Source organism: Colius striatus, chromosome 7 (assembly GCF_028858725.1).
Source record: "Colius striatus isolate bColStr4 chromosome 7, bColStr4.1.hap1, whole genome shotgun sequence".
Classification (NCBI taxonomy): domain Eukaryota; kingdom Metazoa; phylum Chordata; class Aves; order Coliiformes; family Coliidae; genus Colius; species Colius striatus.
The window spans coordinates 33,224,823-33,248,971 of NC_084765.1; positions in this window are offsets into that span (position 1 = coordinate 33,224,823).

Here is a 24,149-nt window from a genome sequence, read left to right on the forward strand (position 1 = left end):
CAGCAATCATGTGTGTGCATGTACATTGATACATATGTTGGGTACAGCTTTCCTTACTGATGGTGAATCAGAAGAGACCGGGACACCATTCCTAAGCAGAACGTATTATTTTCCTCTGCATAACCTCCCGGAACGGCTCTCTTTCTTTGCCAATAAACTCAACAGAGTTCCTATTATACAAAGCTGCTCTTTTAGAGCATTTGACAGTTTTTATTTTAATTGACACAGAGGCAGTTTCAAAGTCATTGGGTTTAATGAACAACCATCTTAGCATTTGCCTGCTCAAATCCTCTTATTCCCAGCAGTTCACAGTAAAGTTTATTCTAACGGTTGAAATTAAAAAAGGAGAGAGAGGCAAGTAGAAATGTTGAGGAGCTTATATAAAAATCTGCGAATCTCAAGTTTTGTGCAGTGCTGTTATGAAAACTACTCAGCCATGCAAAGCAATAAGAGGTTTAATTACTCATTGGTAGTCCCTCTGCTGCTCCTGATGCGGTGTGTGGTGTTGCAGAGGCCTGGGAGAGATAATTGAGGCATATGGGTGGAGTACAGCACTGTTGTGGCAGCTCATCTGGGTTTTTCTTCTCTTATTTTTGTGTGTCCCACTGTCTCATCTCTCCTGAGGGGCAGAAGGCCCAATGCTTCAGTGTGGAGGAGAATCTGGTAGATGAACCTCTTTTGAAGCATGTAAGGACCTTGTAAGGGACAAGGATATCTGCTGGTGGTCTGGAAAATCCACCCTGGCTCAATCCAGTGGCTGCAAGAGGTGATGTGAGAATGAAACCTCTGAACATCCTAAAAAAAAGACCTATTTTTAAGTTTGATTTAATCTGTTCAGTCTAGGCCTTACTGGGTTCATATGGCCAAGGATTTAATGGCTCATAATAGGCGTAACACCAGTGACAGGGTAAAGAGAAGGACATGGTTACTGAACCTGAACAAAACCTGGACCCTCAAAACCATGTGGAGGTTATATCCAAATCCAGGAATTCTGGAATTTTTTTATTGCTTAGTGCCCATTTTAAGGCAGAACCACCTTCACCACACAGGTTCATGTGATAACTCCAAGAAAACAAGAAAATACTAAAAGTTTCTCTTCTGGTTTATTAATGTGTGTTAATGACATTCAGCAGCTGGAAGTAAAATCAACAGTGTAGCAGGGTGTGATCAAACTGTTCTCCACAGCTGACCAGCCAGTAATTCGTTTACTACCTGTGATTAGAGCTTTTAGTCCTAAATCAAATTCTTTTTAGTTTTTACCAAATTGATTAAATAAGAATTTGTATCACTATCTAAATGGAGTGATATTGTGACAGGACATATTTGCATTCTGAATAGATTAGCTGGTCTTTCAGATATTTATTTGTGTCTATTTTCAAAGTCCCTGATCCTCTGAAATTTTCCAAACACTTCTGATTTGTCAGACTGGGAAATCTGTCTACAGTTCCAATTATACTTGAAAAGATACATACCAATGATTTGACAAGTTAAAAATTAGCAGCAATTCTATACCTAGTAAGGTTTTGTGAGCAGCAGTTCATAATTCACCATACTTCACTGCAAAGTTCACGTAAATTCTGTATGTGTGGGATCCTTTAATTGGTAAGCATAAAGGTGTATTGCTATTCACCTAATGTATTCTATTGCTCAACAAAAGGTTGTTGTAGTGAGCTCTGATTGTGACAAATGATTTACTATTAGGAACATTCTGTAATTATTGTTCGGTGGTACCACAGACCGATACATCATTAACATGATAGACGACCTTTTATATCAGCAAAAATAACTAAATTAATAAAAATGGCTTCATTCCAAACCCTGTCAGAAAGCCAATACTCGAAACAATCAAGTATCAGTGATACCTGAAAAGACCAGAGTTATATTTTTGTTAAGCAAATCTTATTGTTTGTGTAATAACATTGACATGTGCTCTAGAATAGAGGGCTGGATTTTCAGCTGCTGTGAATCAATGATCTAATTAATTCTATTTATGTAGAGACACACCACTCCACATCTGTCAAGGGTATGATATGTAGGATTTTATTGTACTGCTAAAAGCAAGACTGTAAATGAAGTATTAGAAAACTTTTTTTTTTCTCTCTCTTCAAGAATTCTGGGAACTGATGCAAGTATGCTCTGACACATTGGCTCTTCAGATTCTGCTGCCAATTACATCCACACAAATCCAGCGTGGCTCTCCTAAATGAAGTACTTCCTCCAAATCTGGAGGAGTTTGGGGAAGCCAGTATCCCATTTTTTAACCATTAAATTTAGGAATTTAGAAAATTATCTGAAAAGTAGATTATCTTTTTTTCTGCCAAAGAGTCTAAGCTCAAGATCATGAGTTCTTTGTTATCCACTATGCTGTATTCACTTTTAATTTTTTTTTTTTTCAAATACTTGATAAAAAAGTGCATTTTTTTGATGGAAAATAGTGAGCCAGTAGTTCTGGAGACAGTGTTGCTTTGCAGAATACAGATAACTTGTGGGTGGTGCCATTTTCTGTCTCCATTTAAACTCCTATCAATGGCAGATATTTTTTTATGAAGAAGATAACTATCTTTTGGGAAATTATGTGATCTCCCCAGCCTATCTCCCCGAGCCCTCTAAGGAAGGAGTCAGCGGGAAGTAAGGAACACAGATAGTGCTGCTTGGGGAAGGGTTCGAAAGAGTGGCTTCAGAACACTTCTATTCAGGAATTTCATGTCTTCATTTCTTACATCTCCTGTTCTCTCCCTACCCTTTAGTAGGGACACCCCTTATATTAGAAAGGTAGATGGAAAAGCCATGTTGAGACTAGTGCCGGAGCAATCCCTGCAAAAAACACGACCATGGTTGAATGAAGCATTCTGGACTATTTCTCTATTTTTTCCTGTTTTTTATAGACCCCCCCCCTACATCTCATTTCATCTCTTCTTCTTCCTTGTGTCATTCCACTGAGCTGTTCATTCCCAAGGTAACCCACATAAAAAAAAAACCTCGAGAGGTGTGCTGAAATCAGTTGGACACTTGTCAGTGTTCAAATGTCAAATATCTCTCTTTTTTTTTTTTTTTTTTCCTGATCTTGCTCAAGTGCAAGTTCCTTCATGAGGGACTGTTCTGTGTATAGTTGTTTCACAACTGGCTTTCTCCTTTGCCCATATAGACATCACAATGGTAAAGAAGAAGAACAAATATTATGTGGCTGGATCACCAAATGTTGCATGGTACCTGTCCTGGTTTGTTTCACTATAATAAATTCTCAGTTTATTTTTCATGTGACACATGGTGAAAGAAGAGCAAAAACCTAATTAATATACAGGAAATTGTCTTCTAATAGGCAAAGAACAAGGTTTTGGAACTTCACTCCTTCAGCAGCTATGTTACTAACTCACTGTAACCTTCAGCAAATCCCTTTATTGCATCTCTGTAAAATATTGGTAATGAATTTACGTTTTGTAAAGTGCTGGGAGATCCACAGATGAAAAGCACTATATAAGCTAAGTGTTATTAATGTGATTCACTCAGTGAAATGAAATTTCTGTTGAGCAAAATACTGTTCTGTAAAATTTATATTTAAAGTTACATATTTTACAGCACCAAGGGAATGAAGGTTGTGTCACTGTTTCCAACATATAAACTATATTTAGCAATTTATTCCTTGGCTTCTCTCTAAGTAAAAGAAAACAGCTTGATGTTTAAAAATAACATTTTGTAGGCTTGACGCTCATAATTTGGACTGAAATAATTTTTAAACAATTATTTTAAAAGAATGAAAAATCTCTTTCTGCTCATTTAGAATAAATTTTAGTTCTTGCAAGGGCCATATGTAGGAAGGTTTGCAATTTATCTTGAATAGTTATTTCAATTTCATTTGAACATTGCAATAGAAAAATGTTTCTGATGTCAACCATTTTGCTATTTTCTTTTAATGCACAGCTTGCATTTTACTGTTGCATCCTGTTAAACAGTGTTTGAATACTGGTCAGTTCTGTTTTGTAGCAAAACCTCTCTTTTTACTGCTGAGATGGGCAAGAGGTTATACAAATCATGCAAAGGTGGGGAAGAATATTTGACAAAAAAACATTTAGATTTTGTTAACTGTTTTTACCTACAACATCTTCAAGGAAATCTGGTGACAGGACAAGGGGTAATGGAAAGAAGCTGGAACACAAAAAGTTCCATTTAAACATAAGGAAAAACTATTTTACTATGAGAATGACAGAGCACTAGCCCAGGTTGCCCAGGGAGGATGTGGAGGCTCCTTCCTTGGAGGTCTTCAAAACCACCTGGACACGTTCCTGTGTGACCTGATCTAAGTGGATCTGCTTTGACAGAAGGATTGGACTAGATGGTCTCTAAAGGTCCCTTCCAACCCTACCATTCTATGAAAGAAATAATTAATTCCTGATCTTCCTGAATAAACAATTTTCAAACAGCTTTTTGTATAAAAAGCTTTTGGTTCACAGTGGCTTCTTTCAGGAATACAAGCCAGTTTGTTTCTTTTTTTTTGGCTTGAATCAATTTATCAGTTGTCACTACTACTACAGTCTAGTGAAGGAAGAAAAACCTTTTACAGAACTCTATCAGACGATGTAACTGCTCAAGAAGAGATGAATCCTTCTGAGGTGAAATGTTGACGTGAGTTTGATGAAAACCAAAAAGGCTGTCTAACAGCTGTACACAAGACTCTTCCCATTTGTATCCTTGGCTCCTATTTGTCATTGCCATATACTAGAGTTAGATTCGAAAGTACTGTCTTATAAGGAGGTCAATCTAAATGGGCACCTTTTTCTAGTTCTGACATCTGAATTGCAACTCTAAGCTCCTACATCTGACCTTTTTTTACGTTTCCCCCATTAGATATGAGTTATTAGCTGTAGAAATATGTTTGACCCACTATCATATTCAAACCCCCTTTGAGTAGCTTGAGGAAGCACTGAAGCGTTTACACAGACATTTTCTTCACTTATTATACAAGACTCAGGTTCTGATGGATACGATGCCCTAACTTATTGTGAATGTCTAGCCACTAGATATTAGCTTCTCAAAACAGCCTAGAGGCTATAGTTAACCTGGAAAAGCATATCTTTGAACTGGAAATAGAACCTACAGCAAAATGTAAATGCAAACCCAACTGATTGAAGAGTTGAAGCAATGTTTTGCAAAGAAAAGCACGCAACAACCCCTGGAGTCACAGCCCTGTTTATAGTAGAGAGATGAAGGTGCTACCATGAACACTCTTTACGGCAACGTCTGTAGTTGTTTTTAATTCAAATATAATATAATGTAAAGTAATGTAATAAAATACCAGGAAATTAGGCAAGTATTAGACTGTTTCTCATCTCTAGCAACCACGAGACAAGGTATGCCTTATTGCCTGCTCATTTCCTTGGAACACTGCGTGGAGTCATTAAGTTAATCTTATGAATGATTTTCATTTTTCAAATAGGTCCTTGTTTTCCAGACTTTACACCCAAAAAGATATTCTTTGTCCAATTCTTCTAGATCAAGGCTAGACTTCTTCCTAGCAGTAAGCAGCAACTCTTTGAAATTGTTTTCAAAGCCAAATGTTGGCTCGAACTATTTTAGGCCTTGCCTTTGCTACCTTGGCCCTACCCTATCTGAAAGGAAGAAGTGTGCCCTTGAAAGAGAGTTAAACTGCTGTGATTCACCGACTTGGAAGAATTGCAGGATGCTGACTGCCTGAAGTGGTGCCTCCCACTGGACCAGTGCAAGTTTCCTTCCTTCTTGTCTGACCAAGCCATTAAGAAGTTAGTCAATTCCCTGAAGGTTTCTTCCAAGGAATACCCAGAAAGGAAATACCCAGCCCTGGAAAGGTAATTTACCTAGACAGGATTTGAAATGCAAGGTTCTCAGCTGAGGGAGAAAGTCCTATATCCCATCTGGCTGTGGGAATACAACTTCACAAGCTTTTCCTCCCTTGAGCTAACAACTGCAGACGTTCCACTGGGAGGTGTCCTATAAAATCCAAAGTACTTTGAGATCCTTGTGATATTGCATCCGGCCTATTGGAGCCAGAAATGTGGCATATCAGTCTTCTCATAGAAACAGTGTCAGAGCAGCATCCTCAATTTGAGAATGGTTTGAAATCTCATGTGTGTGTGATGTCTCCTGAATAGAAGCTATTTTTGACTTGGTGGAGGCACAAGTGGGAGGAAATGCCCTCTATCTGTCTTTAGGGACTTGCTGTAATTTGTTTCCTTTGTTCTTAAGAAGCAGATCCCCAGCTGCTGTGAAATGGCATTTCAGAAGAGCTACACTTGTGAGAAACCCATTCTAATGCCTACTACACTGGTGGAGCCTATTGCTAAGAAACCAGTCTCCAGGCCAAAGTATATTATACTCTACCCAAACATAGTGGTGTTACATGAAATCAAAAGGCTGAGGAAAGCTCACACAATACCCACTTTTAGGGTGAGATATACACTTTGCAGGACATCCAAGCTAGTTGAAATGATTATCAGAGATGTTAATTTTTATTCCTTCTGTATTCTTAAAGTCCAGTTTACTCCTGAGGAAAATGCACTGGAAATGAATTTGTAAGGGACTGCAGCCACTGTGTGATAATGAGTAAAAGGGACTTAAGAGCTCTGGAGCAGTTTCTTGGAAGCAAGAGCATCCTCACTCCTATGCTTCTTGGCCTCCTGGGCATTTCTGAGAAAAAAAATAATGACTGTGGAAAGACAGAGTAGGAGGAGTAACAAACTCATCTGAGATCACTGATCCCTACACAAATGTGAAAACTTTTTAGTAGATAACAGATGAATACAGTTTAAATCCTTAATCAAGCTGACTTTGGCCTGTAAGAAGACTGATTTTTAAAATATACGTCTTCCAACCAATTCTCTCCTTCCCTACCTTCTCTGCACTCAACAGTCCAGACAAAAAAGCTGAAGATGTCTTCATTCTAAAAACCTAACAACCGTAAACAAAGAAAATGCTCCCAGTGTCTTCAGAATCTCAGTATTTCAAAAACCCTGACAACTACGGGAACATATTTTCAACACCTGTTCAGTATTTAACCAGATGCCTCTTTATTTCTTTTGTGAATACTTACCTGCTTGTTCAATATGTTGGATTTAAAACATACAAAAAGATGCAGCAAGAGGAACCTGTGGAAATTCTCTATCACAATCTCTCCTTTGAAACTGTGAAACTTTGTTGATTAGATAGACAAATGTCTTCATCTTCTTTCTTGCTTGTGTGCCTCTCTCTGTACCTCAGTTTACTCTTCTATAAACAGTGCTTTTGGTTTGCACTTCAAACTGCACTGTGACCTACTGATGCAGGTAGTGCTTTATGCTGCACTACAGTCTCCAATTTTAGAACTACCCTTCTGCATGAGATTCAAGCTGGACAGTAAATGTAATGAGGACGCTTAGGTGGGGAGAAAGACTTAGATGGAGAAAAAGCCTTAGGTGAGGAGAAATGACAGCTTCTTCCTTGGTCTCGCTACTGTGATTTCCTCCTTTACAGCATTCTCATGACTCAAGGCTTTTTGACACATAAAGGTTTAAAAGGAATATTCCTTCCTTGGGTGCTATTCTAATATGGATACATAAATGTATCAGAATTTTGTTAAGCCTGAAACACATTTTTCTCAGAACTTTAATTTTTGATGTTAAAGATATAGCTGTCTCTCACAGTATAACAGGCCTCAGACTTTCACAGCTCCAAGACATAGATGTCTGATTACTTAAGCTCTATTTGAAATTAAATTTAAGCCTCAGGGGCATTTTGATAATAAATTCATTTAGGGAAGAAGTTTCTTTCACAGACACAAACATCCTTTGCAGCCATGCTTCATGCCAGTATATCCACAGAGAAAAATTAGGGTACTTTCCCCACATTTCTTCTTCCTGTATTCTTTTCTATGGTTCGACTACCTGATTCACCACTTTTTTTGGCAGATATTGCCCTCCTGCACTTGACTCAGCTTTATTGCACTTCCAAGTTCTCCTCAAGCTAAGTATGTCTACATCGCTACTTAAATCTACCTTTAAGGGTGCCATCAGCCTGTCAACACATCTGAGCTTCCTTTCCTCTCTTAATCCTGCCTTGTATTCATAGCAGAATCCCCTTGATGACTGTTTGTTGCTTCTCCTCAGATTTCCTTACATTTTTGGGGAATAGAGAGAGGAATTGGCAATCAGGCTGGAAATGGGACTCACAGAGCAGATGCTGGCTGAATCTACACGATCAGAGACCATCAGTCAAATAAGCTCCTAACACGATGAGCATCCAGAGATGGGGACCAGGAGGGTGAGAATGACCTTGTGGGCAGATAGAGAAGCTAGACTGAGCCTTGACCCCAAGCTATTACATGTGGAAGAAGAGGGAATTTCCCAAGCACCAGTGTCTTTCCTTCCTTACACGGTGGATAGTAAATAGAATTTTAAAATCGAGGCTGAAAGAAGTGAGTAGTTTTCTGCTAGCTTTGGTTTCCCCTAGGAATCATTTCTGATCCTGTATTTTTGTCTCTTACAAATTTAGACCATATTTTCCCATTGTTGTAGTTCAGCCTTCATTCGATACCAGACTAGAGTGGCTTATAACAGTGATCAAAATGAAGGTTGAATTCCCAAGGACTTTACTGAGATTGCTCTATCTAACTATTAGAAAAGCACTTTAAAAAGGAGACTAAGGATTATTATTCCCATTTCATGGATACAGTGTCATATTACCACAGACATTGAGACGAAGGATTGTCTTGCACGTCTTTCTTGTCCATAGGAAACCGAAGAGGTAGGTGGAAATCTGAAGATAAAGAATATTCCAGCAAATCTGCAGATCGCTTCCAGCAAAAAAGATAAGCACTTCATCTTCTGTGGTTTGCCTCACCTTGATTTCTGCTTTTTTTTCCTCACACTAGCCCCAGCTAGGAAAAGAGGAAAAAGAGAGAACATTGATGAAGGACTTGCAGGGGTTTTGCTTGTAGCCAAATTCTACTATCGACGATCAGAAAATCTTGCTTACAAGGACTAGATTTTAGGACTGTATTTGCATTCAATGATAATGATTTTCTTTTAGTCAAGCTGGGATAACTGCAAAGATAGTGGCCAACTTCAACTTTGTTGAAGGGAGAGTGCAAAATTACACTTCTAAGATGACTGTACCTGTGAGGAAGGCAAAATGCTCAAGAAAAATCCACACTGTTAGAGTCACGACAGTGATTCTTGATTATACAGGTTAAAATAGCTCCTTGGTTATGCCTTATATCCAGCATCACCATCACTTCCAAGTGAGACCCTTTTACTTTTATTTAGAAAAAAACCCAACAGGTAAAGCTTTAAAAAAAATAAAAAGCTGGGATCTTTAGATAGAATTGAATGTTCTGTGACTTTAAATGAAAGCTCCACTGTTGTTGGGCAAATAAATTTAAACCACTTAACATGGCAGAGAAGGTCAGGCAAGCTTATTATAGTGATCATAGCGTTACAGCTATTGCGATTGACCGCTGCTCTTTGGAATCACCAATAATCAGAGGCCGCAAGCTGTGTTTGCAGAGAAAGGTCATCATTCATTTTTTTCGAAGCATTAATATCTTTTGTTTGTTTGGCTCAACATGAAACAGGAATCGATAGAGGTAATTCACAGAGCAATTAGCCCCTCATCTGTCAAACGGTGTCTGGGTGTATTTAACAAAAAGACCTTTGGAAAGGTTTAAAAAGGAGGAAAGTGCCTTGTACAATCAACAATTTATATTTTCTACATGACACATTGTGTATGTATCTGGGAAGAGAAGGGACCTTGGGACTAAAAAAATATACATAAAACATGCTGTAAATCTGTACTCAGACTTTAAAAACCCACAGTGAGACAAACTGTTAACTGACTTGGAAAAGTTTTCCACACTGTTCTTAGCAAAGATAAAAATTTTGTACCCAAGGCTCAGGGAAAAAGTTAGACAGCCGTTCAAAAACTTGTCAGATTAATTACATGAAAGGGAGTGAGGCAGCATATAAAACATAAGACAGCAGAGACAGAGGCTAAAGGTCCCTTGCAGACCTCTTCCTACAGTTTAGGGTACTATGAACCTCTTTCCCCTCAAAGATATTTTTCTTTATGGGGACACTTAGTAGAGCTATGGAAAACAGAAAAAGTGCAGAAACCAGAACAAAAGTTATTATTCTCTTACATTTATGAAATCTTCATACAAGACCGATGAACTCTCACATTTGAGAGATTAAACTGGGAGGATAAAGCTACTGTAGATGAAGGACACTTTATTTCTGAATAAGTATCTATCAGGGATTTAATACACATTAAGAATTGGCTGTATAGAGCCTGTGTTTGGAGGTAGAAGACTGGCAAAGAGCATATGGACTGTTAAAAAAGGGTGTATTTTAGACATATTGTAAAAGGTTTGGAGGTCATCCCAGAAACTGTGATGCTTATTCCAGATAAAATTTGGCTATCTCAGCTGCTTAAGGGTAAGACTCTGAAATTTGTTAAATGAGTAATTGTAGCTTAAGCTTTCCTCATTTTTTTTGTCTCAATGTTGAAATTCTCTGTCACGATAGAAAGTTTACAGTTGGTGAAAATCAAGACCTCTTCCAAAGTCCAGGACTTTGAGTACCAGCAAAGTGAATTTTAAATGTCCCAGCAGAAAGCTTTCTGTACTCTCATGTCTGCACTGATTTTTAAACCTTGTCCTGTGGCATCAGATTTATTTATTTAGCTAGTTAGTTATCGTCAGGACTTGGAAGGTGATGTGGAGGCCACCCATTGATAACACTGGGAATTTTTCTTAATTGGAGCCTGTAGAAGTTTGGCTCTTTGCTGCTATAGACCTAGGCAGGTGCTCATTATAGTCACTTAATTCATCTAAATAGGTTTCTAGCAGTAGACTCTACATCAAGGTCTTCAGATGTGGACAGAAGGTGTATTAAGCCCTGCTTGCTAACTATGTCATGTTCTCAGCATGTTCTTTAAAGACTCAACCCTATGTCATTGTCAAAGGCATCAAAGGCACCTGATGAAAAAGCAAGAGAAAACGTTTCTTCAGCACCGTTAATACTTTAAAGTTCCTCCTAGTTTCTATCTGTGTTCCTAGATCTGTCTGACTCTTTTCCATCAAGCTTTCCATGATTTTGTTTTGGGCCTTTTTTAAACTGAAACACTTGCTGAAATTATTTGAATCTCTTTACTTCATGGGTGGTCATTTTAATTTGCAGTAAAATGGGGACATTTTCTTTGTGACCTCAGGGAACACAGAACTGAGCAGTGAAACTCTCATCATATATTGTGAAATTAACATTAAACATGAGAATGTTTATGGTCGAGGAAAAAATAGACTATTTCATTCTGAAGAAAAATTTAAAGTAAAATATAGCATTCAAACTTAATTTCTTAATGTTCAAAATGCAATGTACATAGCGAATGAATTAAAATTAATAAATTAATTTAGTTTTCCTATCCTAATCAGTCTCCTAATATGATGATCTCTCTGTCACATCTCTAGTATTGTAACATTAGTTCACAACTGTTTTGGCTTCTTCTCTGTATATTTGTTTTCCTTTTAGATATTGCTATTAACTCCCAGTGTCAACTTTGAGCTTCTGCTGAGAACAGATAGAGGAAAACTGCTTCCTTACAGCATACACACTTTAAAACCTAGGGCATTTAAACCATTGTAGGTTAAACAGTTAATGACATTTTTACTGATATTCCTCCATTTCTTAACATTTTTGATTTACAGTGTTGTGTAGATAGTTTGAGAATCTTCATTAAGATCAGCTTTCCTATTCTAGTCTGAAGGCAGTCAGTGGTCTATGAGATTACAGCAGGTGGTCTTCAAAGTCTTACTATCTTTGTGGTCAAAGTTCTATTATCTTTCTGGAATTTTTTAAATTAGAAGTTTGATTAACTATACTTGGTGGTTCATGATGAATTTGGAGTGCTGACAATGCTCTGTTTGCCCCCGAAGTGTGAGAACTAGTGCTCTAGAAGAGGATTATATTCCTTTCTCTTTTGATAATGTGAGTTAAATTCTTGCAGGCTCTTCTGTGATTTTTTTTCTCTGATTTTATGAATCTATTCTTAGATTTAGCTAGATGGATAGACTGCTGGCGACTGTGCTACTCTGTTATTGTCACTGAGGTAGGATAGTTCATCAGTAAAACACCTCTTAAATATCAGTCCTGGCTACCATCCAGAGAAAACCAAGACATGCTATTGAACAACACTTAGGACCAAATCTTTCTTCTTCCTCTGCCACTACTAAGCAAATTCGTTAAAGGTCTTGGCCTATATTTAAAATAACATGAGCTTAAAGAACTTGCTCGTGTTTTGTCTTAGAAGACATTAAGTGTTAGAGGAAAGGCCAAAAAATATGTTGCCAGACTCCTCATCCAAGAAGTTAAAAGATAGTGTTGATACCTAAATGTCCAATCTACCCTTACACATCTGTTTGCCAGGCATTTTGTCTAAGGAGCTGGGTAAGGTTTTCAAAGAAGCAAATGGTAGTAAGATGCCTGAATAGTATTTTTTAATTTGAAAAACCTACCTTGTCTACAATGACATTTCCCCCAAATTTGCCATCAGCAGTAAGAAGAAACGGTTTTGACAGTCATTCAACAACTGCAAGCAATTAAAACCATCTAGGTCTGCACTGACTCTACATGCCACGGCACTCAAAATACCGTCAGTAAGTTTGTTAGCACTCCCGTTGGTGAGCGCAATCTCTCTCTGTATCTGTGAAACATTTCCAGGTAAGTCAGTTATGAATAATTGCTGCTCCAAACAAAGTGAAAAAAAAAAGAGGTGGAGACCTTTGTTCCTTGTGCAAGGGAAAATGTTGCATGGAAAGTCAGCAAAAGCCGAAGAACCTCAACAGAAAAAGATAAAGCTGATTTAATGGATTTACAGTAATATTTTTACACGTTACAGCAAGTCAGAACTGGAAATGAATGAGTTTGAGGCATATTGTCATTCGAAAAAGGAACAAAGCACTAATTGCTGTTTGGCATAACAGTTTGTTTATATTTATGACTGTCTTAAAAGCCTGACTTCCTATTCTTGTGCAGGTTTCCTTAAACAGTTTTAACCTAAACAATTAAACTTTCATTCATGGATATAATCTAACAGGGGAGAATTCTTCTGTCATGGTTTTTTATGCTCTTGATGAAGAAAATATTTCAAGTTAGCTTTACAAATCTTATTGGAAAATCAAATCCTGTAGGACAGAAACTCTCAAAAATAACTCATGCTATGTCCTCATATGGGAGAAGATAGCAATTCCTTTCTGTGGTGACTTGGGCAGCTGTGTTTTCTTAGCTGAGAGCAACATTTCTTGGAAATGGAAGGAATATTTATCTCTGTTTTGCAAAGGCCCAAGATATACCTGTTTTTTATCTCAAGGACCTATCCTTGAGATAGAAAACTTCAAGACTTGCCTGATTTTCCAGACTATTGGCAAATCTTCAGCTTTAGCCTCAGGAAGGGTCAAGGGTATGTGCCCTCTCACGCCAAACAAGCATAGCAGCTGGAAGTCAATTTTCAGCCATGTGCTGGATAGTGGAGCATCCTGCACTCACAAGTGCTTTCTGCAAGGACTTGTGAAATATCTAAAGCTTAAGAAATGTGAACATTGTCTTTGAGGACAGTAATTCTTGAAGGAAAAAAGGTGACAAAGAGTGGAGGTAGTATAGGAGTTAGACCCAGAAAACTCATAGCTGAAAGTGAATGAGGCAGGGCAGGAAAAATTTCCAAAGCAGGAAAAATTGCCATGGTCTTCTTAGAAGTCCTGTAAATAAAGTCTCTGTTAAAGCTGAAATAGTTCCACAAATGATTTCAGCTTTAAAATAGCCTATTTTACTGAAAGACTGCCAGTTAGCTCTGTTATTAACAACAGTCTTAGTCCTGAAATCCTTTATGCAGATAAAAAGAGCAACAAAATATGGAAAAGCTTTTATGGTGAACTCAGTAGGTAACAGACGGAAAGAGTTACCTGGAACAGACCTCAGATCTGGATCAGGAGAAAGCCACACTTGCCTTCTACTGCAGTTATATCACGTGCTTCTGTCCTACCATAAGGACAGAAGCTTTAAATGCTTTATGGAAGATAGGCCCGTTATTTATCTGGATCTATGTTGTATCTGGATACTACTGAATTTTGAGGGTCCTCAAAAATTTGCTTTGGACCACAGTCGAATCTGCACAATATATAAGTAATTTTCAGGAGTCTTGTAAACAGATTTGGACTAGATTTTTAAAAGCACCTAGTTGAACTAAACTTTTTCAGAGACTTGTGAGAAAAATCCCATCCTTTGGGATCTGGATTTCAGAAAACATTCATAATGACATGAAAGATAAAGTATATGTAATGATAATTGCAGTATCAAGACCTGTCCAGTCTTCTTTTCCTTTGACTGAATAGCCAGCACATTCCCTCAAACCAGAACAGATCACACTGTGCTGTGGCTTCAGTTTTACCATCTCCAGCTAAAGGCAAAGAGCACATTTTGTTTTGGATTTTGTTTTTGCTGTTTTTGAAGTAAAGACTTGTGAGAAGAAAGTTGTTAATTCACTTAAAATTAGTAGGCTTGTATTTGAGAATCTCTCTGTTGTTGCATTTCCCATCTATATTATTAACTACTTGTGTCTCATAGATAATCTGTGTTAAAGTTATTCTCAGTTAAAAAGTCTTCTCAGGTAACCTCATAGCATTCTAGTGCTCATCTTTTACTGAAGAGTGGCCTGAATGTCACATTAGTAAACAGAAGTTTCATTTCTTACCTTTCAAAATGGTACTGAATTTTTCTCTTTTTTTATCTCTATGGTTATTTTCATGTGGACTTGTTTATGACTGCTGGAACTTTCATAGAGATGTCCTATGACACTTCCATGTATTGATACCTTCCTCAAATCCACTCCTTCTTCTGTAGATATATCATATATACCTTGATATTTGATCCATGTGCTCCCAGTAGGGATCTTGTGACAAATTGTTCTTTAACATCATTGCCAAATGCTTCAAAGTGAAAGCATACCTTGGGTGGGGAAGGAAACCTAGTTATAAGTTAAATGAAAGCAAAATTAGGACCTGCTAATAAAATTACATTTTCTTGACACTTTTAGTCAATGCAAAAATAATTGTGGGAATATAAAAGGGTTTTTATGGTCAATTATTCTTGTCTTAGTAAGTATCTATAATCATAACCGCCTCTGAATAGGTAATAATCCTCAGTAGGGAGAAGAGAAACTTCCCTGCAGGACCATAAGGAAGGTAAAACGTTATCACATGCATGCATAAAATATATTAATATTGAGATAGTGCCAGTGCTAAGGTCAGATGGTTAGACATCTTTTCTTCCCCAGAAAACATACTATTCCACCTTATTGGACTGCTGACATCCAATTGATCTGCATTATTGCTCTTTGGCAACCGTACGTGTACCTAAATGTTTCAGATAATAGGTATTACAGTATTAGGTAAAAGCTTCCTTGAAGTCTCAGGCAATATCAAAGAAGTATAAATTGTAGAATAGGAAAGATGAAGATGACACTGGAAGGCTTTGAATGAGATGTCATTTTACATTTAGAAAGACGACAGAAAAAGTTAAGACAAAAAGAAGGCAAAAACGCTATCCCCTCATATTTCACAGCATCACAGAATGGTAGGGGTTGGAAGGGACCTTTAGAGATCATCTAGTCCAACTCCCCTGCAGAAGCAGGTTCACCTAGATTAGGTCACATAGGAACATGTCCAGGCGGGTCTTGAAGACCTCCATGGAAGGAGACTCCACACCCCCTCTGGGCAGCCTGTGCCAGGGCTCCCTCATCTGAACAGGGAAATAGTTTTTTTTCCAAATGCCTTTAAAGTCTTACAAATGACCTCTTAGAGGCAACAAGTTTCTCTTGGTTTTCAGACACTGTTTATTATCTGGGAAGGAGATGAGGAGGAAAAAGCAAAAGAAAAATCTGAAAAAATATACTTACTTGAAGGTAAAATGCTTCCCATCAGCAGCACAGCTGATGTGTCAGCTGGATGATGACAAGTTCATGTTCTTCACAAGGCCCTTCAGCAAGGGAGGAGTATGAAGAGCTTTTCTGGGGAAAGTCCTCCTGGAACCTGAATCAAATGACATCACTATCCCACACAACATGCCTGGGAAATCCAGATTACTCCTGGTAATGAAATGGGAAAGGGAAGCATGTTCTGTAAATAGGGAGCTTGAACCCAGATTCTCTGGCTTCAACCCAGATGTCTCTCAGTACAAATGGGCTCATCTGATCTTTCCAGTCAATTTTATTCTGGAAAGTAGCCAGTGGGCCTAGTTCATGACCCAGTGATGTCATTATAATTCATTTTCGCTCACCACCAAGCCTTCTGAACTTTCCATTTTACAATGGGTCTTTTTAATAAAGAAGACAATCATGAACAGAATTCATAAGCACTCCTAATGATTTATAATTTATTTTTTTTTTAAATGGACAACCCTGCCTTCTCTGTGAAACTGCTTAGGGAGGTTTATTTCTTCAGTCATAAAATACAGTATAGATTTTAGAAGTAAAACGAATGCTATTGCCACCTATTGAAAAAGGGAAGCTATTGTTACTATAAAAAGTCATCTTCTGTTTCAGTAGCATAGAGTTACTGCAATACAGAGGTAGTTACAGTATCAATGGGTCTCTGGTCATAGCAAATGTGTGGACGCTTTCACAGGAATGACTAGAGCACTTCCCCAACACCATTGGTGATGTATCAAAGCTCTCAGGGCACGGTGTGAGTGTGCCAGAGGAGACCTGAACAGCTGCAGCATGTATAACCTGCAGCTTGTACCTGCACAAACAAGACGTTGCTGAACTTGGCTCCAGCGCCCTCCTGAAGCCTTGCCTCATTGAACTTGTTTAACCCCTCCCAGCTAAAATAAACTTTCCTGAGATTACTTCACTTATCCTCGGCATGGATCTTTTCACCCCTGGGTTGTAGGAGCTGAGTGGATGATCAATGCATTTGCAGCCTGCACTGTAATTTAACTTGCTGTGTCTGACAGGAGATGTGGAATTGCTAAAGAGAGGCTTTACTTGTAATCTTCTTATCATCTTATCCTGGAGTGTTTGTGAAGGGGGAGGCCTTTCCAACAGAGACTCAGAGTTGAGGGTTAATGCTGAGAAAGAGAAATTGCCCTACAGTGCGTCTGACTCAGTGACCTGATAAAACATGCTCTGGACAGCTCATGAACTCTAGCCTCTAACTACACACTGTGCTCAGGCTTTCCTGCACTAACATCACTTGCCTTCCTTTCATAAGCTCATTAAGAAAAGTCACTGGCTGTAAATACGATGGGGAAAAGAAAAAAAAAAGCATATATTTTCTCCCTTCCTCTTTTTCTTTTCTCTTTCATTTCTGATGCTATTTCAGATCTTCCTGACTGAACAATAATTAGCACAAGTCCAGCATGATTAATGGAAATGAGATGAATGGCTCAGTAGTACTAAGAACTGGAAGGAGACAAGGATCAGTGGCACAAGGGGAAAAGGTGCAGGAAGTCAGGAGCTAAGAGATTCTGGAAAGAGGATCTGAATTAGAAAATGGAAAGAATGTAAATAAAGACTAAAGAGAATAAAAGCAGTGAAAAGAGGAGCAGGAATTGAGAAGAACTTGGAGGTGATGAAAGAAATTCCCATTGGAAACTGAAAAATGTGAGGAAATTCAGGCATCTGGGTAAGAGCTAAGTATTGCTGGCTTCTAACTTGAGCTGTGCAATGGATTTGTTCCACAGCCTTAGCTAAATGGCTTCTTTGAGGAGTAAGCAAAAAGAAGGGAATGATCTTGCCAAGCTCCCATTACCATCTGTGGAAATCTTTCAATTTCCTTTACTAAGAAGTGGATCAAGCTCTAGGAGAAGGGATGTAAGGGGATCCAATAGGAGCAACTGCAGAGACAACTAGTTAAAGTAGAAAGGGAAGGAGAAGTGAGATTTTAGGATTAATCAAGAAGCTAATGGGGAGTGGTGACAAGCCATGAAAACCAGTTTTTGTAACATAACATCCTGCAGACATAAATGAAATGTCTTAAAGCTTTCACAAGCACTCATACAGTAAAGTTGATAATCCTATAGAAGCGCATGGAATTAATTAAAACTTCTTTAAAGGGCTATTAAGGGGAATTCCAACTTCTTTACTGTCTGAGTGCTGTTTCACACAGTTGTTATTGATTAGACTTGAGTTGTAAAGTGGTTTGTAAGAATTAGGGAAGGGCAAATGGTTTAGAAATATACACGGTGGGTGTTCAGACTGGAGCAGATCAAGCTCAAATAGCTATGGCTACTGTATTATTAGATCCTCCACCCATTTGAGAAGGAAAGAGAAAAAAACCCTCCCTTGAGTGAACCTCAGAGTTTTCCAACAGGTCTTTTCCCACATCTGAGAGTTTTTTGGTAGGTAGGGGTAGTCAGATCTCAAATCTGGAGAGATTTGTTGGCTGTGAGTTACATTCAATGTATGTGGCCCATCAAACCCTAGGTGCCTGTGATAGGAAATGTACTCCTAGGTGAGTCTACTTCTGATCCTAGTCTTAGTCTAGCTTTATTAGTACCAGATTTGATGTAGACTTCACCCAAAGTCCTTAATGTGATTAAATCTTCAAGAGCTCTAGGTGAAGAGGCAGGGATTGAAATGAAAGACAAATTTGTAGCTGCTTCTACTTGCATATTTATATTAAAAAAAAAAGAAATAACATAAAGTAATATAAAAGAAAGTAAAAAAAAAAAAAAAAAACAAATCAAATCCTATTAGGCATGACACTTTTGAAGTGATTTCTCCCAATTATTCTTGTATGGATCTAGACATTCTCTTCATTGCACTTTCGGCACAAAGCTCAGCTGTTGAAATGACTTCTCCAAGTCTAAAGAATGCAGTTGCAAGTAACAAGTGTCATCAGTTAAATCACCTCTGTTTTATTAACGTGAATAAAGTAAACTTTTGCACTGGATACTTGTTTTCCCCTTTTTCTACAAGAGGGACATGTGATTGTGCAAGGAGTGCTTTGGATCAAGTCCAGTTCACAGCGACTAGAGACAAATTTAATGCATAATAATAAAATTCATAGAATTGTCAGGGTCTTTTTAGCTGATTGAGCAGTTTGCTACTCAACTCCCTTATTAGAAAATTGTTCCAAGAACTTTCTTCTAGTTTCCAGCCTAAGGATACACAAGGGTAATCCACAGGCTTTTGTTCCTCCATCAACATTACATCTTTGGTTATTGAACTCTTTGTACTTGTATCAGTTTCTTCCTGGTGCATTTTTAGAGTGATGATACCTCTTCTTAGACAACATTTTGCTGGACTAAACAAACCATATCCCCTTTGTTCTCTTGGAAGACTGTATCTCTAGCAGGATTTGAAGTAAATTGAAAGAGATATCCCTACACAACATCTTAAGTCCCTTACAGTGAGTGTAAATGTGTGGTCTTGGAGAAACAGACAGCCTGCTTTCCAGCTTCTGAAAATGTAGAATGGATGCACAGGTTGTCTTATGGGAAGAGATTTTGTACCCAACCATGGGTGGAGCTCAGCATTGAACTTTAACTCTGGTAGAGAGAGTTACACACAAATATAAAATCTAAGCCAGAGGAATGGAGAAACTGACCTGCTTATGACTTCAAGGAAGAAGTAAATTGGGAGTAGTGGGAAATACTGCGATCTGTCAGTTTGATTATCAACCCACTTTGCTCTATACATTTCAGCCATCACTATCGGCTCAATCCGCCTTACATCATGACCCTAACCTTGTTATCTTACAAGGTCTTGAGTCTTGGGGTACTCAGAGAACTTTTCTCTTTCCAACTTCTCATGACAAAAGCTGTTCTTTTCTTCCCCCTCATCCATCATATTTCACAGAAGATCCTTAAATATATCTAGAGTTTGCAAAGCTACCATTTTTTTTTTACTTTACAAGTATTTTTGTTGCAAACAAAAAAACCTGATGCTAAAATCTCACCATTCCTGTTGGTGAAAACTGAAATAATTACTCAGTGGAAGAAACTGTGAAGTTTCACAGTTTTATTCTGGGACTGAATTTTGGCCATTTTTGCAGTGTATGTGTTTTTTATGTGTGCGTCTGCATTCAAAAGGCCTGGAGGAAACACACCTCATTATCAGAAAGTCAGGATAAAGATTTGGACAAACTATTGGAAACCACTTTAATTTTTCATAATCTTATTACTTTGATCTTTCTTGCCAGATTGTGAAAAGCATAAAACTTGAAGATTTGGCTTTATGGACTCAGGGTATTGGAGTCATTACTATCTGGTCACTGTCTTTGACATCATCACCAGCACAGATCTCTATTTGTTGTCCCAAATGACCAAATAGTTCCTATAAACTCACTTCCTCACATCCTCATGACAAATGCTTGAAACTTCTGGGGGTTGGTGTTTTTTAAGCTTTTGTTTGTTTGTTTCTGCCTTACAACTGGGACTATGAAAGGGATTTATTTTAAAAACAAGCTGGAGTTTTTTTCCACAGCAATTTTGGTTACTCTTCGTTTAGGAAGATAGAAACCACCACTCCCTTCAAGAAAGCAGTCTGGTAGCTTTGTCAGAGCACAGTAGCATTCCAAAGACAAAATCACCCAAAGAAGGAACCACAAAATTAATCTAATCTGGTGCATTAGGAAGCACTTGTTTGACATTTGCTGCTCCTGTCAGGCCTAATAGAGAGATTTTTACCCATATTTGCCTATTCAACATATCAGCCCCTCAGCCAATTTTGGAAATTATTTCTGATTTATGGCTCTCATTCTGACGAGTGTCGCCTCAACCTGTCAATTATCCCTCAAAGCAAATGCTAAGTGAATGCTAGCTGGGTAAAATTAATAAAGGAAACCTTTACTTTAAAAAACTGAGGACACAGACGTATGAAAAGGATAATTCAGCCAAGATTTAACTCAATTGCTGCCCCTGATATTTTTCAGTGACACAGAGAAGCTGCTAGGGAAAAAACTCCAAAGAACAAGGAGTCTGGTGGGGGAGCCATATGTTTTTTTAACTCTTGCCCTGTAGAGCAGCTGAAATTGCCTTCTACCCCTTATCCTGAAGTTTCATTGGCTCTGTATAATACCTTTAAGTCACCTAGAAATGTATAATCCCTCTTATTTGCTGTCAGCCTCATCCAAAATACAATGCCTGGGTAAAGAACTGTGGCCAGTTTTCATGATGCTCTTTGTGTTTCACTACCACCCCACAGAAATATGTATAGACAAGACACAGAGAGAAGTGCTGTCAGATTCTCTTTCTTTGTGCCTGTTTGCATTGCAAAAATGACATAGGGAACCGTTGGGCTTAGCCAGTACATAGCACATCAGGAGGTTCTGTGGCAAATTCCTGAGGCTTCATCATTTACAACAGGTGCCATGTGGACAGGAAAGCTTCTGTAAAGGTTCACCATACTGCACGTGGGGGATCTTTCACTGCTTGGACTTTTCCTGCCTCTGTAGTGCTTAAGTTTTCTATCTAAATGATTTTAAAGACCTTGTACTGCCAGGGAAATTCTTTATCATCATTTGGAAAACACCAAAAAGTTTAGCACAGTCATTCAGATGATGACTATGCCATTCAAATGATCATTTTCCTCCTGAGTTTGTGTTTCCAGCACTACTTAGAGAAAGGTATAAGGCCTACAACCAGGTTCAAGGGGGATGCAAGGCCTTCTCTTGGTTGTTAAAATTTAATTCATCTAATCAATGAGTGATAATAGTGGCATGTGATCAAATCCTGGCAATGGAATACTGGGTGTCCAGTCTTGATTATCATTTGGATTAAATTATCACCTAGTGTAGTGCTTAGAAATATCTTGAGTTCTCTTCAAAATCTTTCCAAATAATTTTTCCCACTGTCATATAATATCATAGTTAAAAATATTATCATCTATGCACACTGAAAAAATGCATGGCTGATTTTTTTCTCTGTCTTTGAGCATGATATAGTCCTTCTTTAAATTATGGATCTCACTAGATGAAGAATCAAACAACTAATGATTTTCCTAGAGCTATTTGAAACAGAAAATTTTTGCAAAATTGTGCCTGAAAATGTTCTACCACATATAATTTTATAAACTTCATTGCAAATGTAGAGTCAGTGAAATGACATTTTTTTATCAAACAATAGTTGTAAGGTGTTAATGTTTGAGGACTTTTTTATTTCTCTCTCAAAAATGGGTCAGAAAAAAAAAAGAGAACCTATATATACACACACACAGATACACACACATTTCCTACATTTTCACTTCAAAGTGAAAATCAAACTTACTTTCTTAACTGTAAATTCTGTTTCTTCACTGGTAAGTGAAACAGATTACTGAAGGCGTTGGTCTCTGGACCAGGCTGTCTCCAACGAGCTTTCTGATTTTTCAGGGCTGAGTCTGAGTTTGTGATGTTAGATTGATACCATGAGGCTTTTTGACCCTTAGGAAGCCTGGATCACAGATGTGAAAGTACTCAGACAGCCTGAGTTCTAGAGGTGTTGAACATCAGTGACACAAACTGAATTTTAATAGGAATTGGGACAGTTCAGCACTTCAGATTGACGATTTCTTTGATCTATGCAAAGCTGGATTGTATTTCTTTTTTATTTCAGCTGTTCATCAGGTCAAATTACCTCTGTATAATTAAGACCATTTTAGTTCCTTCACTTTAGGATGAGAAATACCTTACTTTCAGATACCACTGGGTAAGAATTCACTCAAGCCATGAAAAAATAAAAGAAGAAAAAAAATAGGAAAACCTGTTCTAGTTTCATTTCTCACCAGGGAAAGCGCTGACTATCTGACTAGTCCATCTGCCTGGGAGAAGCCTCCACGTAGCTCTCCCTACGTGATAGAATCCGTATGTTACTCCCTTTGGATCAATAATGTCTCATTTGGGCCCTGTGAGGAGTGTGGTTCAAATCAACCAGGTCCTGCTGCAATACTAAACCAGTGTCTCTGCATCTCGATGTTTATACTGTGTCCATCTGGGCTAGGAATTTCTTATTTGAGGCCTGGCTATGTCACCATTGCATCATCTCCCTTAAAGGGAGGAGGGGAAAAAAAAAAGAGAAGTCTGGTTGGGTGTCAGAAAGCTATATAATTAAAAGGCAAGAGTTCAGTACTCAGCAACACAATGGTGAAATGCCCTGTTTTTCTACAGCCTCAGGCTATTGAACCACAAATAAATCCCATTTTAATGAAAGAAATCTTATTTTGTCTACAAAAATCTGAAAGTCCAAGAACATAATGAGTGTATAGAGAAACCTCACATCATCCAGGCTGTGTAGGGGTTTGCCTGCACACCCTTATATAATTATATACAGACCACATATGTACCTTTATCACAGGCAGCTGGAGAGAAATGAGCAACAGTTCTACAGTCAAAGAGAGTCAAGAACCACAGGCTGTACATTTTTATGTGACTGTTACTCTGAACAACCTCCTTTAATTTTCCATTCTTTCATTTTAACAAAGGCTTGAACACTTCTCCATTGATTTGCCTATTCCACAGAGAGACAGACAGCAAGAGGGAGGTAGTAAGCGAGAGGTGGGGGTTGATTTCCAATAGTATGTAAAACATTTGGTTTCATGAAGCAAGCTGGAAAAGGGGATGAAAAAAAAACCCTTTAGGAAACTAGTTTTCCATTGAAATCAGTGTATAAAGTAGGTCCCATTGGGAATATGTTTTCTCAAAGCTAAATTTTTAAACTCTTTCTACACTTCCCATGCCACTTGTCAGCAGAGAAATGAAAGGGAAAAAAATAACCCTTGGGGTTTCACAGCTTTGCACATTGAAGAAATGAGGGATAACTCCATGGATATCAGAATTCAGCATTTCTTGTAGAGGAAGAATCTGGCATCCCTCAGACTGTTTCACATTCGTGGACATAATGACTAGAAAGATTATTTATTATGGCACTCCTGAAATTTTGGAGAACTTTTGTGTTGCTTTGTTTTATACATGGTTATTAGAAGCTGATAAAGGATGTCCTCTTATATGCCATCTTGTATGTGTGTCTATTTTTCACATATCCATGCCGCACAGTTAATTGTCTGCAGCTTAACAGAAGCCACCCTACGTCCTCTGACGTGGAGGACTCTGGCCACTAAGACAATTGTAACCATATGAAACCATTAACTCAGACTACTAGATTGGCACAGGCCAGTCACTC